Source organism: Manis javanica, chromosome 7 (assembly GCF_040802235.1).
Source record: "Manis javanica isolate MJ-LG chromosome 7, MJ_LKY, whole genome shotgun sequence".
Taxonomy (NCBI): Eukaryota; Metazoa; Chordata; class Mammalia; order Pholidota; family Manidae; genus Manis; species Manis javanica.
This window is the reverse complement of record NC_133162.1, coordinates 73,249,313-73,265,949: the sequence shown is the minus strand read 5'-3', so window position 1 is coordinate 73,265,949 and position 16,637 is coordinate 73,249,313.

The following is a 16,637-nucleotide window of genomic DNA, read 5'->3' as shown; positions in this document are numbered from 1 at the left end:
AAAAGCAAACCACAGAAGATACAGAGCATGAAATTGCTTCTTTGAAAGCCCAGATATACATGTAAATATATTTAATGTGTAGGGATAGGAAAAGATGTTGGAAATCTATGAGGAATAGCAGGTGACTAGGAAGCATACATTCCAGATCATGGATCATGCCCCTGGAGAGGGGTCACTGGGTGGGCCCCAAAGATGGTGATCATGCCCAACTTTTTAACCTCAGGGCCAGGTACACTGGTCTTCGTTCTGTTTTCTTCATTATGTGCCAGGTATTTCATTTTTATAACAGAAAAAACTAACTACCCATTAAAACTTTGACTAGCCTTGGGCCTCCCTTCACGTGAACCTTCTACAAAAAGCTGGTTCAGAAAACACCTCAGAGGACATGAGTTACCACAAAGGAACCAGAAAACAATCTGTACAAGGATACTACAAAGAAAAGGGCAGGAAGAGGAAACACATTGACTAAGAAGGCTCAGAAATACAGTACAAGGTTAACAAAATGAAGGCCAGTGCTTTGTGCTGACATTTAATGAAGTGATCAACTCTAAAAATGAGACAAATTCAGAGATCCAAGAGCCAGAGGCTTGATGGTTGATGGGACGATTTCCAATACCTGAACAAAATTGAGTGTGGGACTGTACCTGGCCCTGTGTGCTGCCTGCAGGTGGAGCAACAAGAATATTCCCTGGGACTATAACTGACCTGGGAGGTGTTCTTAGGCATCTCCCAGTCCTCTGCATGTCCTCTAGTTGAACCACATAAGCCATTTCAAGTGGTGTCTTTTATTTTTAACTCCTCCGGCGCCTGTCTTTGAGATCTTCCTGCATGCCAGGTGCCGTGCAGGATTGGTGTCTGGAGGTGGAGGACTAAGTGGTAAGTGGAGGGGCATCCAGGACCCCACCATGCAGAGGGTCTCACCAGTCCAGGGGTCTGGGAAACTTGCCAGAGGAATAAGCACTCCTGAAGGATGAGAAAGAGTCATCAGGGGAAGAAGAAGGGCAGAGGGCAGGAAGAATGTTCCAGGCAGGGGAACAGCATATGCAAAGGCCTAAAGGTGGCAGGGGGTGTGGAATCCTAAAGGAGAGGCCAGAGCAGTGGGCCAGGCCCAAACAGAGATGCCTTGAAGCCAAGTTAGGGAATATGATGCTGTCTTACAGGATTTGGAAAAACATTAACCATTTTAAGCAAGGGAGATATGTGATCAGACTGGCATTTTAGAAATTCTTTTCCACCAGATCTAACAATTCTTTGCCCTATTACCTTTAATCTATCTGCTTTCCTGCAATTATCCACCACTCTCCTTACTTTCTTGCCTACACAGTTCAGGTTCCAGGGGGTTGTTATCATGAACAGTACTTCCAATCAATTCTCCCCACCCTTGCTCCCCCTTCTCACTGGGTTCTGCCCCACCTTGCCCCAGTGGCCTGTGCTTTCTGGGGCTGCAGGCCCAGCCAACTGGGTCCACATCAGCAGTCTAACCACCATCTCATGGGCCAGAACATCCTACTCCACTCTCACAGCACCTGCTTTCCCCTCTGTGTCACTTCCTACAGCTGCTGTAACAATGCTTGCAAATTTGGTGGCTTAAAACAACCAACTTTGTTATTTACTGTTCTGGAGGTCAGAAGTCCAAAATGGGTTTCACTGGGTGTATTAGTTTGCTAGGGCCACTATAACAAAACACATAGACAGGGAGGTTTAAACAATAGAAATTAATTTCCTCACAGTTCTGGAGGCTGAAAGTCTGAGATCAAGGAACTGGCAGGGCTGGCTTCTTCTAAGGCCTTCTGTCCTGGCTTGCAGGTGGCTGTCTTCTCCCTGTGCTCACAGATTTTCCTTCCTGTGCACATATCCCTGGTGTGTCCTTGTCTAAATTTCCTGTCAGATTGGATTAAGCCCATCCCAAACTGCATTTTACCTTAATCACCTCTTTAAAGGCCGTATCTTCAAATGCAGTCACATTCTGAGGTAATGGGGCTAGGGCTTCAACATAGGAATCTGGGGGACGCAGTTCAGCCTAGGACATTGAGGTGAGGAGGTGTCGGCTGGATTGCGTTCCTTCCAGAGGCTCTGGGGAAGAACCCTGCCTTGTCTGGCTTCTTGAGTCTGTGCACATCATGGGCTTGTAGCCCTTCATTCCAGCCTCTGCTTCTGTTCTGAGACCTCCTTCTCTGGACTTCTTGTCTCCCTCTTTCCCTTATGAGGACCCTGTGACTACATGGGGCCTGGGTGACCCAGGATAATCTCTCCATCTCAAGGCCCTTAATGTAATCACAGCCGCCAAGTCCCTTTTGCCATGTTAGGTGCCATCCTGCTTCGCATAGTTAGGATGTGGATGAGCCATTACTCTGCTTACGACACCATCTTCTGGGACAATATATCATGCCCTCTCTGCTCCCCTCACATTCCCAGAACTGTCTCCATACCCCATCACACTTCACTGACAAAATAGACCATCAAACCAGAACTGCCTTGTCATTCCACCATGGAAATCACATCCTGCCACCCCCACACCCCCTTCTCACACTTGGACCCACTTAGCTGAGCCTCCTGTCACCTGGATGTCATGTCCCTGCTCCCATCTTCAATCAAGTCCACCCGTGCTCTGGCTCTTGTTGGTGGACACTTCTCCGTAGTGTCTTACATTTCTGCATATCTTGCAAGGCACTGACCTTTGTTCTGGATGATCTTTTCACGGATATTTGTATAGCAAGCAGCCTTGTAAGACAGAGATGATATCTACCCTTGAAGAAAAGGGCAGGCGCATATCTCTTGCCAGCATCCATGGAATTTAGCAAGCTAACTTGTTAGTGTGCAGGTAACATAAAATCTCAGACCCTCAATGATCTCAACAGATCCCATCTCCTCTAGCTTTCAAGGTCCTTCACACCTTGCTTGCTTCACTCATCCATTGTTCCACTTCTAATGGCTCATTCTCATTAGTCACACTCCAGTACCTCCTTTCTTAAAAACAAAAACAAACCAAAGACGCTCTTATTTGACATCTGCTTGTCTTCCATCTACAAACTGATTTCTCTGTTTTCTTCCCAGCAAAAATTAATAATTATTGTCCACGGCAGTGCTGTCCAATAGAACTTTCTGGGATGATGGAAATGCTCCATCTCTGCCTTGTCTAATTTGGTAGTCACTAGTTTCATGTGGCTGTTGAGCATTTGAAATGTGGCTAGTACAGCTAAGGAGTGGATTTTAAATTAAATTAAATTATAAATAGCCACATGTGGCTAGTGGCTACCATATTGGAGAGTACAGGTCTATAGTAACTCTCCATTCCGTGTCCCATCTGTTCTTAGCCCCCTCCATTTGTCTTCTCTCTCCACCTCTCCACCAGGACTTCTTTTCTCAAGGCCACTGACGCTTATGTGCGGTCCGATCCGAGGACCCCTGTCTTCCCTACCTGACTTTTCAGCTGAGTCTGACCCAATGGCCAGTCCTTTCTGTCTGGCTTCCGTGACTTCTCCATTCTCACCCTGCCACACCATTCTCCCACTTCATTTCCTTGTTTGGTCTTCTTCTCTGACTTCTAAGTGTCTGAATGTTCCAAAAATCCATCCTGGGCCCTCTACCCTCTGTCTACACCCCTCTCCAGGTGATCTCAACCACTTACCTAGCGTTAGACACTATCTATATGCTGATGAGTCCCAGAGTTGTGTCTTCAGCCCTGTCTCCTCCCTGAGCTCTGAACACGGAGCCAGGCTGAATGGAGCAGCACGGAGACGGTAAGGCAGCAGGGCCCTGGGGCCGGGGCCACAATGGTTGCCACGTGTAGCCACAAGAGGGCGAGCAGAGCTCAGCGTTGTTGGGAAATTGCTCTCTTGACAGCAGAACAGAGCCTTGCTTCTGTTTCACAACACCAATCTGTTCAACTGAGTTCTTACACTGTTATGGTACAGGTAAATGCCCATTTACCTGAGTTAGGTTTTTAAAAAAATTGCCCTCTGCTCTTCAGGTACATAATAAGGGGCTATTTCATCCTGATGTGACTTGGCAGCGTGTGTTTGTGGAGAGGGCACCTGCTCCTTCTCGCCTGGACCCTGAGCCTCCAACTCCTGATGCCATGCATGTAAGAGCTGGGCACTGATAACCACTGGGCTGCGAGGGAGCCAGTGAGGACCTAGCCAGATGGGGAGAGCGCCTGTGTTCGTGGTGGCATGATGCGATGTTACTAACATGGCAAGTCTCTCCAAGGTGTCTATAGGTTCAGTGCAATCTTTTCCAAAATCTTGGCAGGCTTTTTTTTTGTGTGTGGAAATTGGCAAGATTACCCCTGAGGGCAAAAACATCAACAAGAATTCTGAAAAGCAACAGAGCTGTAGAACTTACACTTTCTGACTTCAAAACTTATAATGCTTCAGTAAAAAGCAAGCAAGACAGTGTGGTGCTGGCATATGGATAGATGTATATATCAATGGAACAGATTTGAGGGTCCAGAAATAAATCCTTATATTTATGGTTGATTGATTTTCAACAAAAATGTCGAGACAGTTCTATGGAACTTTCAACTAGTGGTGTTGGGACAAAGTAAATTGGTGGTTGCCTGGGGCTGATAAATATATAAATTCAATCATTGAATCCATACCTAAAATGGGTGAATTTTATGGGGGAGGGATTGCACTGTCCACTCCAGTCCTCCCCTCACACTCATACACACAAATATTCGCACATACAACATACTCCTTGAATTGAGGACACACCCCTTGAAAGACAAGAGCCAAAAAGAACAAACAAGTAAAAGAGATAATAATCCCTTGACCAGTCTTTGCAGATTGGCTCTGTCTGGGACCCTCTCAAACACTGTTTCCAAAACCTTTTCAAACCCAAACAGAAACTCTGTGTGCATTAAGCAGTAACTAACTGCATTCCTCTCCCAGTCCCACATCCCCTGCCCCATCTCTGGTAAGCTCTCTTATATTTTCTATCTCTATGAATTTGCTTATTCTAGGTATTTCATATAAGCAGAATCATACAATAGTTGTCCTTTTGTATGTGACTTATTTTACTTAACATAATCTTTTCAAGGTTCATCCATGTTCTAGTATGTATCAGAACCTCATTCCTCGGTATGGCTGCATAATATTCTATTGTGTGTATGCAACATTTTATTTATCCCCTCATCTATTGATGGACACTTGGATTGTTTCCACCTTTTGACTATTATGAATAGTGCTGAAATGGGAGTGTATGCAAGGATCTAATTTCTCCACAGTCTCACCAACACTTATTTTCCATTTTTTAAAATTATGGACATCATAGCAGGTATGAATAATGTCTCTCTGTGGTTTTTATTTGCATTTCTCTAGTGATTAATGATGTTGAGTATCTTTTCACCTGCTTATTGGCCATTTGTGATTTTCTTTGGAAAAATATCCTATTTTCAGGTTCTTTGCCCATTTTTATTTGTGTTGTCTTTTTATTGTTGAGTTGGAGGAGTTATTCTCTTGCAAGTAAAAAGAGGGGGATTTTGCTTTGTAGGTAAATAAAGAATCCACCACATATTGAGCCAAACATGTTTGACATGAATATACTGAATATCTGTGATAACATATCTCACATCCCAATACTGAACAAATAAAGACATCCCTGTGTGATGACAAAATGAATAATGCTGTAGTTGTTCAAAAAAGAGCCCCACACTGGAGAACCAGAGAAAATTCTTTAAACAATAGTTACTGGACACCTACTACATCCAGACACCATTCTAGGTGCTGGGAAGATAGCAGTGAACAAAACAAAGAAATTGCTGTGCTGGTGACTCTTTCTGGTGCGTGTGTTTGGATATGATAAATAGAATAAAAGGGTAAATGTACACATACATTTAAAGGACTATGAAGAAAAATAAAAGAAGTAGAGGGGGGTGGTGGGTCTATGTGAATAGGTCAGAGAAGGCCTCACTGAGAGGTGACACGTGCAAAGGTCCTAAGGCAAGTGTGGGGACAAGCCATGGTGACACCTGGGGACAAGGTGCTCAGATATGACCAAGGTGGGAGCCCAGCTGCAAGGTCTGAGGGACAGCAGGGAGGTCATGTGGAGGATGCAGAGTGAGCTGTGGGCATGGCAGCAGTGGTGAAGTCAGAGAGGATGGGGCCCAAGGGCTATCATGTGGGTGTGGCACGTACTCATAGTGAGGCAGGACCCAGCTGACCTTTTAATAGGCTCACTCTAGGGCTGCTTGAAGCATAGATGGTAGGGATGCTTAAAAGGCAGAGCAGGGACACCTTTTAGGAGGCTGGTCTAATAACCCTTTGGAGGGAGCTTTGGAGGATTTCTTCCTAACTCAGTGTTAGTTGTGACACTTTGGGGGACTGGTGAAGCCATAATGGTGAAAATAACCCCACTGGACCCACAAACATTAAATGGTCACCACATCCATCCATCCCACCCCTTTTAACATTTGTTTGTTCATCACTGTAATAGAAAACCAATGTGTCACTGTAACGTGGATTCACTAAAGTTAATTATGCTGCTAGAATTATATTCTTAATATGTTAATTTATTTATTGAAACTACTCTCCTTATCTTACTTTTCACATTTTATAGGTTAATTGGCCAAATCACATGTTTATATAATTATTGTTAGTATTTAATATTTAACTTAATATGAAGATACACATATACATTTTATAAATATATACACAGTGTGAAACAATCAAAACAGTTTAGTTAATATATTGTGTTAATATAGGCCAAGCAGGGGGTGGGTTACCTCGTGGTGTTGGCCTAACGTTATAGGTGACAAAGTTTGATGACAGTTAGCAACAGATTATATGTGGAGCCCCATGGAAGTTTATTTAGAGGAATAGGCATATTTTTATATAGCATCTGGAATGTACTAAACATCAATGTCTATAAGCAGCTAGTAAATAACAGTTAACATAAGAATTTATTTTTAGACATTTATTATTTATTTTCATTATTATTAGGCATTGACAATAGATATTTATTTAGTATTTATTGTGCATCAGGCAAAGTTAACTGTAGTGGTTAAAAGCGGGGCTGCCACATTTTTGTGTGTGTTCCTTATTGTTGTTCCTTACTAGTTATAGACATTCATCAAGTTACTTTAACTCCTTGTGCTTGGACCAGGGTGGTGGCCATTGGAGGGATTTTAAGCTATATTTGTACAGTACAGCCAAAAGGATTTGCTGATTGGGAATTAGGTTGAGAAAAATAGAGTAGTCAAGGTTAACTTCATGATTTTTCATCAGAGGACCCAGAAGGATAGAGTGGCCTTTCAGTGAGCAACTGTAGGAAGAACAAGTTTGGGAGAGAAGACCAGAAATTTGGATGTGAGAATAAAGTTTGAGAGGTTTCTTAGACTCCAAGTAAAGTGATCAACAAGGCTGTCAGACATACAAGGCTGGAGCTCTGAACCCAAACAACAAGGGCCAGGATGGACATGTGAGTTTGAGACCTGTCAGCGCCCACATGGTGTCTCTAATGTCAGGAGAGAGATGAGATAAAGAGTAGGTAGACCCGGGGTGTGGGAACCCAGGCACTAAGCCATGGGCACACTGATACTTAGAGATTGGGGAGTTGTGAGGGGGCCAGAAAAGGAGGATGAGGAGCACAGAAACCAGGAGGGGATATCCTGGGGCAGATGAGTGAAGTAGTTCAAGAAGGAGGGCATGAGCCCATGCAAATGCCAACCTCAGGTTAAGTCACATGGGAACCAAGGGTTAGTCCTTGGATTTGGTCATGTGGGGGTCACTGAGACCATGGAAGATCAGATTTGGTTAATGAAACCAATTGGAATGGGTTCAAGAGTGATAAGATGGTAGTGGGTATAGGCAAAATTTTAAGAACATTTTGGTTAAAATGGGAGCAAAAAAGAGGCACAAGTGAAATAAAGAGACCATTTTTAAAGGGTAAGATTAATGAAAAGGTGTTTGAGATTGATACTAATGACCCAGTCAAGAGAGAAAGTGGGGGTGAGAAGGGATCCTTGTTCCCCAGACAGTGGGCTTACCCACTGTGAGGGGGGGCAGGGCGCTGCAGCGTCACTGCAGATGGATGGGGGGTGCAGCGATGCCTCCAGTGGCCCAGGGCTCCCACTGAGCTGAGGCTTTCAGACAGCTTTGCTAGAGGGCGGAGCACAGCAGGACGTGGAGCAGCTGCACCACCCACATCCCCTCTACTGGCTTGCAAGCCGCCATTTCCACCAAGAGCATGGGAAAACATCCACAATATTTACATGGTTCACAAAGCTCCGTCGAGACTTCTCATCTGTCTGCACTCTGCAACAGCTGGGTAGTTTGAAGGCCAGGCCTGGAATCACCTGATGGCTCTGGTCCTCCTTCCATCCCTTGCTCCCACATCTCTCTCTGAGTGGCCTCCTCAACCTTAGGCCATGGGGGAAGTCCAGGTAAGGACTTCTTACTTGTCAGCTCACACTTCCTAGGTTCATGTCCCCAAAGAGCTCCAAGACAAAGCTGTGTTGCTTTGTAGGAACATCTTGGAAGTTACACACTGTTGATTACTGCCCAGGTTCAAGGGGAAGGACTCAGTCCCCACCTCTCAATGGAGGCAAGTCCATGAAATGTTGTGAAAAGAGTGTGTGTGGACACTGCTGCAAGAGTTTCTAGTTCATGTGCAACCTAAGTCATAGTCCATTAAAAATATGTAGCACATCTGCTGGTAAGTTCTTCCTGTCTTTCCTAAATGCCTCTCTCTAATACCACTCCCCTGTCTATCCTGACTGCTGAGGAAGGCTGAATCATACTCACTCTCAAACATTGATTGCAACCTTTTGGGTCCCAGAGATCTGAGTTCCCACTCTGGTTCTGTCACCTACAAGCCGTGTATAATATATCTGTGTAAAAAATAGTCCTTTTATAAAAACAAGTATCTGTTGAACTCTATGTGCCAGGCCTTGTTCTGGAGGACTGATGGAGGCAAATAAGCCCTGGCCTCCTGCAGCTCACTTTACAAGTGGTTGTTTCTGCCTTAAGAGCTGATGGGAGAATTCAACAAAACAAGGTCGTGAAGGCAGGCACTCAGCCCAGCTGCCCCTAAGGATGGCTGGTCTTCATTATCATCATCACCAGTCTTTCTTCAATGTTCTCCCTCCTACCACAGGCAAAATAAGCATTTTCCCATAAACAGTGATGCCCAGGAAGCCCTAAAACAGGGAACCTACACTTCAAAATAAGTCTAAGTCTTTTGGGACAAAGAGAAGAGAAGAATTCTTTTCCTTTTGGGACAAAGGGAAAAGAAAAAAAAGCATTTCATGCACCTCCTCACCAGTATCATAATCACTTAAGAACAGTTAAGTCAACCATGAAATTAACAAGGAGCAGAAATCTGTGTTTCTTCCATTCAGATTTGTAGCTGGGCTTCATGTCTGCTGAGATAACATCTCCCATGATTGCCCTGTGCTGCCAAGGAGAGCACCCCTTCTTGGAGATAATATTCTCATTAATGCTAGACAAATAGAATATGGGCTTTGGCAGCAGTTCCAGTCCCCACCGTCTCTGGCCATGTGACAGTCTCCCTCCTATGGGGAAGCCTGGGCTGGGGGAAAGGAGAACCGTCTTCTCCATGTGGCTCCACTCTACATCCAGCGCCCCCTCCCCCACTGCAACCTGTGCACCTGTGCTCTGCCTCCAGCCCTGATCTCCCCAGTCCATGCCATCCCACCTCCACCATGTGCTCCAGCAACCTGTCTTCCACCTTCCGCCTGTGCTAACACCCTGGGATAATGGGCATGGCCTTTACCTGCACATCTAAAACAGGGTATGTGGCACTGCCTCCCAAAAGGGCACTTGCAAAATTTCATTATGACTGAAAGTCTTGGAAGATAACTAATGATACTATTTTTACACTGAAACACAGCCAACAATGCAACACCACTGGGTCCTTCTAGGTCTTCAACCCATAACCCCAGCACCTCCACATGTATTGATGAGCTCCTCCTCCTGCCTCGCCCTGAGCCTCCTGGCTGAAATCACAGCTCCGAGCCTGACATCCCAGGGCCCGCCACCTGCCCACCTCCTGCCCCTACTACATCACTCCCAGCAGTGCCACTCCCAGGCACAGCCCTCAGCCCCTTGCTACTTCCAAAGTCCTTGCCCTACCCTGCCTCTGAAACTTGGAGCATTGTTTTTCCTAATTCATTATACTAAGCATAAAGACTCCTCATTCTTAAAGGGGAGATGATAAGGAACCAAACAATACATACCCCTGGCACTCTCTGGGCTTACATGAGTCAGCATGGGTTAAGAGCTTTGCTGTAACAAATGATCCCAAATCTCAGTGGTGTATGACAGCAAATGATTTTTTTCTCACTAACATGTAAAGTCCACTGCAAGATGACCTCAACTCCGCTCAGCCAGGGCCTCAGGATTTAGAAGCAGGCTGTACATGGGACGTGCCAATCTCTTGGATGGGGGAAAAGAGCAATGGGAGAATAACACAGTGGCTCCTTATGGTCCCCTTGGAAGAGGCACATGTCACTTCCGTCAGATTTCTTTGACTATAACAAGTCAAATTGCCAAGCCTGATGTCAGTTATTGGAATGCATGATCCTAATAGGGAGGGGCTGTAAAAGGGATTCCAGACATTTTGAACAAATCACACAGTCCACAACAGGCCACTCACTGGGCTGATGCTTGTTTTATGCTAATGTCTTCAGGTGCTGCATGGAACCCTGTGAAGGAGACAGGAGTGAGTTTGTTTAAAGATATGAATGGAGATTCTGGGATGTCTGGGATTCTCTGTGGTGAGCCCTGGAGTGCTACATTCCAGCACTGGTGTGAGCCAGAGTGACCAGGGTATTCTATAGAGCATCCACGCTCTAGCCAAGGTAGACAGAGGAGCATGCAATACCCAGGGAGACAGCACACAGTGGCAGGTGGAGTTCTCCTGCAGTCAAGTCAGACTGGTTGGGCAGGGCAGGGTTGTCTTTAGGAGCTGCTTCCACTGCATCAGGGATGGTAACAGGAAGGGCACTGCCCTTTCCTGTGCCCTCCGTCCTTGTATTCCCTACAGACTAATGGCTTTATTGGATATTTGGAGTTGATGGGAGAGAAGTGGTACATTTAATCAGTTCTGAAATGTATCCCTTCATACCTCAACATCTCGGAGATCAGGATACTTCTCATCGGCAGTTTTCACTTTCTTTTGACTAGGTGGCAGACTTAAAGTTAATATCACTTCCTGCACATGTCACTCCTAGTAACCTGTCTAGATACCTCAGCTCCTCAATGTTTCCATCAACCAGTGAAGGACCATTGGAGGAAGAAACTAGAGTTCTAGATGGTGTCTGAAATGTTCTGCTGACACCTTCTGGTAAGGTCGAGAAAGTGCCAGCATTAAACCTTGTAGAATGAGGATCAGTGGCACGGAAGAGCGGGGTGTCGTGTTCAGAAATAGCATATCATCCATGCTTCTGCTGGCACAAAAGGTGGAAAGACTGGACACTGATGTCTCAGAGTCAGAAGGAGAGTATTAACACCTCTCTCTCTGTTTCATGTACACGCACATCCACACTCATAGTCTGCCCTGGGGATACGGTATCTCCAGACTAGGCAGAAACTTGAGGTCCTTCCTCTTCTTTCTGCCCCTGGAGGCCTTCAGGACTGGGAAGGCAGCCCAGGAATCCACTTTAAGCATCACCAAGACCCAGAAAATTCTTTCACATGTATTCCTGCTCTTTGCCTTGAACTAGATCAAATCCTTTATATTTATATTTGATTATGCTAATTGCACAAATAACACATGAACATGTTCTGTGATAATGAAACTTACAGATGCAGAAGCCCTGCATGGCTGTCCACTCCCTGCCATCAAGCCCAAGACTCTCCCCAAAGATGACACTGTAACTGTTTGGTGTCTGTATCCCTCCTGACAGTTTTTTGGTTAATTTGTTTTTGCATAATTTGGGCTTCACCTGTGACTGAACACAAATGGTTAGCATGAACAATACCCTTTGTAGTCATGCTTTTGCAATATGCTTTTTCCACTTAATACAATCTTAGGAGAACTTCCTATATTAATGCATATAGGACAACCTAATTAATAAACTGCTGAATAGTGATAATTTATTTACCCTTTTCCATGTTGATAGGCACTTGGGTTGTTTGTTTTATGTATTTGTGTCTCTACTATAAACAATGCTAAATAAACATCCTTGTATAACTGGCTTATGCATCTGTATAGGAAGTGGAAGTTTTTGGTCTAAGGGATTGCACATTTTCATTTTAGAAGATATGGCCAAATTGTTCTCTCATAATGCTATGCCTCTATACGCTCCCATCAGTCCTAAATAGTCCTAATTAGTATTTACAGTTTTTGCCAAACTAATGAGTGAAAAATGTATCTTGTGTCTTGGGGATGAACAAGATGTTTTCATGCCTCTTGGCTGTGTGTATTTCCTCTCCTTTGACCTCTGTGTTCAGTCCTCTTGTCACTGAATCACTGACTGTCCTTCCTGATGTATCAGGAGCTGGTTATACTCTTTCATCTATTGCAGATGTGACATGTGTGATCTCTATGCTGTAACATGTCTCTTATGTTTGCATTTAGTCTCTTTTATTGTAGAGAAAGTTTTTTAGACTTCTAGTCAAATTTACCAATCATTTTATTTTAAGAGTTTGTAATTTGTATCTTAAGAATGACTATTCTACTTCAACATATGTATTCTCTTATATTCTCTTCACTTACATATTTCAAAATATTTTTTTAAATCATTTTTATAATTTTGTTGGGATAAGCCATTCTGGTTTTGTTTTAATATTGGGAGGTAGCTATCTTTACATGTTACAAATGTATAGTCAGTCCAGTACCATTTTTTGAATCATCTATATTTTTACTCTTTTTTAGTTTAAATAGTAAATTCCTAAATGCATGGACCAGTTTCAGGACGCTATTCTCTTTTAAAGTGAGCATCTATTTTCTATATGTTGGCATTAGAGAATTTCTACCTAATGTATTTCCTTTTTGTGTGTGTGTGTGTGTTTGTATTTTCTTTCTTTTTTCTTTTCTTCCCTCCCTCCCTCCCTCCTTCCCTCCCTCCCTCCCTCCCTCCCTCCCTCCCTCCCTCCCTCCCTTCCTTCCTTCCTTCCTTCCTTCCTTCCTTCCTTCCTTCCTTCCTTCCTTCCTTCCTTCCTTCCTTCCTTCCTTCCTTCCTTCCTTCCTTCCTTCTCTCCTTCCTTCCTTTCCTTTCACTGTCATTAATGTACAATTACATGAACAACATTATGGTTACTAGACTCACCCTATTGTCAAGTCCCCACCACATACCCCATCACAGTCACTGTCCATCAGTGTAGTAAGATGCTATAAAGTCACTACTTGTCTTCTCTGCATTATACTGCCTTCCCCGTGTCCCCACCCTCTACATTATACGTGCTAATCTGCTAATCGTGATGCCCCGTTTTCTCCCTTATTCCTCCCTTCCCACCCATCCTCCCCAATCCCTTTCCCTTTGGTAACTGTTAGTCCATTCTCGGGTTCTGTGACTCTGCTACTGTTTTGTTCCTTCAGTTTTTTCTTTGTTCTTATACTCCACAGATGAGTGAAACCATCTGATACTTGTCTTTCTCTGCCTGGCTTATTTCACTGAGCATAATACACTCTAGCTCCATTCATGTTGTTGCAAATGGTAGGATTTGTTTTCTTCTTATGGATGAATAGTATTCCATTGTGTATATGTACCACATCTTCTTTATCCATTCATCTACTGATGGACACTTACATTGCTTCCATTTCTTGGCTATTGTAAATAGTGCAGTGATAAACATAGGGGTACATCTGCCTATTCAAACTGGAGTACTGCATTCTTAGGGTAAATTCCTATAAGTGGAATTCCTGGGTCAAATGGTATTTCTATTTTGAGTTTTTTGAGGAACCTCTGTACTGCTTTCCACAATGGTTGAACTAATTTACATTCCCACCAGCAGTGTAGGAGGGTTCCCCTTTCTTCACATGCTCACCTATATTTGTTGTTGTTTGTCTTTTGGATGTTGGCCATCCTAACTGGTGTGAGATGATATTTCATTGTGGTTTTAACTTGCATTTCTCTGATGATTAGCAATGTGGAGCATTTTTTCATGTGCCTGTTGGCCATCTGAATTTCTTCTTTGGAGAAGTGTCTGTTCAGCTACTCTGCCATTTTTTAATTGGCTTATTTGTTTTTTGTTTGTTGAGGTACCTGAGCTCTTTATATAATTTGGATGTCAACCCCCTATTGGATATGTCATTTATGAATATATTCTCCCATACTGTAGGATGTCTTTTTGTTCTACTGATAGGGTCCTTTGCTATATGGAAGCTTTTTAGTTTGATATAGTCACACTTGTTCATTTATGCTTTTGTTTCCCTTGCCTGGGGAGATATGTTCATGAAGAAGTTCCTCATGTTTATGTCCAAGAGATTTTTGCCTATGTTTTTTTCTAAGAGTTGTATGGTTTCATGACTAGCATCCAGGTCTTTGATCCATTTTGAGTTTACTTTCGTGTATGGGGTTAGACAATAATCCAGTCTCATTCTCTTACATGTAGCTGTCCAGTTTTGCCAACACCAGCTGTTGAAGAGGCTGTCATTTCCCCATTGTATATCCGTGGCTCCTTCATCATATTTTAATTGGCCATATATGCTTGGGTTTATATCTGGGCTCTCTAGTCTGTTCCATTGGTCTATGGGTCTGTTCTTGTGGCAGTACCAAATTGTTTTGATTACCATAGCTTTGCAGTAGAGCTTGAAGTCAGGGAGCATAATTCACCCAGCTTTATTCTTCCTTCTCAGGATTGCTTTGGCTATTCAGGGTCTTTTGTGGTTCCATATGAATTTTAGAACTATTTGCTCTAGTTCATTGAAGAATGCTGTAGGTATTTTGATAGGGATTGCATTGAATCTGTAGATTGCTTTAGGCAGGATGGCCATTTTGACAATATTAATTCTTCCTATCCATGAGCATGGGATGTGTTTCCATTTATTGTTATCTTCTTTAATTTATTTCATGAGTGTTTTGTAGCTTTCAGGGTATAGGTCTTCCACTTCCTTGGTTAGGTTTATTCCTAGGTACTTTATTATTTTGAAGCAATTGTGAATGGAATTGTTTTCCTGATTTCCCTTTCTGCTACTTCATCATTTAGTGTATAAGAATGCAACAGATTTCTGTGTATTAATTTTGTGTCCCACAAATTTGCTGAATTCAGATATTAGATTTGGAGTGGATTATTTAGGGTTTTTTATATACAATACCATGTCATCTGCAAGCAGGGACAGTTTGACTTCTTCCTTACCAATTTGGATGCCTTTTATTTCTTTGTGTTGTCTGATTGCCATGGCTAGGACCTCCAGAACTATGTTGAATAAAAGTGGGGATAGTGGGCATCCTTGTCTTGTTCCCGATCTTAAAGGAAAAGCTTTCAGCTTCTTGCTGTTAAGTATAATGTTGGCTGTGGGTTTGTCATATATGACCTTTACTATGTATGACTTACTTGTCCTCTATAGCCATTTTGTTGAGAGTTTTTATCATGAATGGATGTTGAATTTTGTCAACTGCTTTTTCAGCATCTATGGAGATGATTATGTCTTTTTTTGTCCTTCTTTTTGTTGATGTGGTGGATGATTGTACCATCCTTGCATCCCTGGGATGTATCCCACTTGATCATAATGGATGATGTTTTTGATGTATTTTTGAATTCAGTTTGCTAATATTTTGTTGAGTATTTTTGCATCTATGTTCATCAGGGATATTAATCTGTAATTTTCTTTTTTTGTGGTGTCTTTGCTTGGTTTTGGTATTAGAGTGATGTTGGCCCCGTAGAATGAGTTTGGAAGTATTCCGTCCTCTTCTACTTTTTGGAAGACTTTAAGGAGGATCGGAATTAGGTCTTCACTAATTATTTGATAAAACTCAGCAGTGAAATCATCTGGTCCACGGTTTTGTTCTTAGGTAGTTTTTTGATTACCCATTCAATTTCCTTGCTGGTAATTGGTCTAATCAGATTTTCTGTTTCTTCCTGGGTTAGCCTTGGAAGGTTGTATTTTTCTAAAAAGTTGTCCATTTCTTCTAGGTTATCTAGTTTGTTAGCATATAATTTTTCATAGTATTCTCTCATAATTCTTTGTATTTCTGTGGTGTCTCTAGTGATTTTTCCTTTCTCTTTCTGATTCTGTTTATGTGTGTAGACTATCTTTTTTTCTTCATAAGTCTGGCTAGGGGTTTATCTATTTTGTTTATTTTCTTGAAGAACCAGCTCTTGCTTTCATTGATTCTTTCTATTGTTTTATTCTTCTCAATTTTTTTATTTCTGCTCTGATCTTTATTATGTCCCTCCTTCTACTGACTTTCAGCCTCATTTGTTTTTCCTTTTCTAGTTTCATTAGTTGTGAGTTTAGACTGCTCATTTGGGATTGTTCTTCTTTCCTGGGTTAGGACTGTATTGCAATATACTTCCCTCTTAGCATGGCCTTTGCTGCATCCCTCAGATTTTGCGGTGTTGAATTATTTTTGTCACTTGTCTCCATATATTGCTTGATCTCTGTTTTTATTTGGTCATTGATCCATTGATTATTTAGGAGCATGTTATTAAGCCTCCATGTGTTTGTGTGCTTTTTCATTGTCTTTGTGTAATTTATTTCTAGTTTCATACCCTTGTGATCTGAGAAGC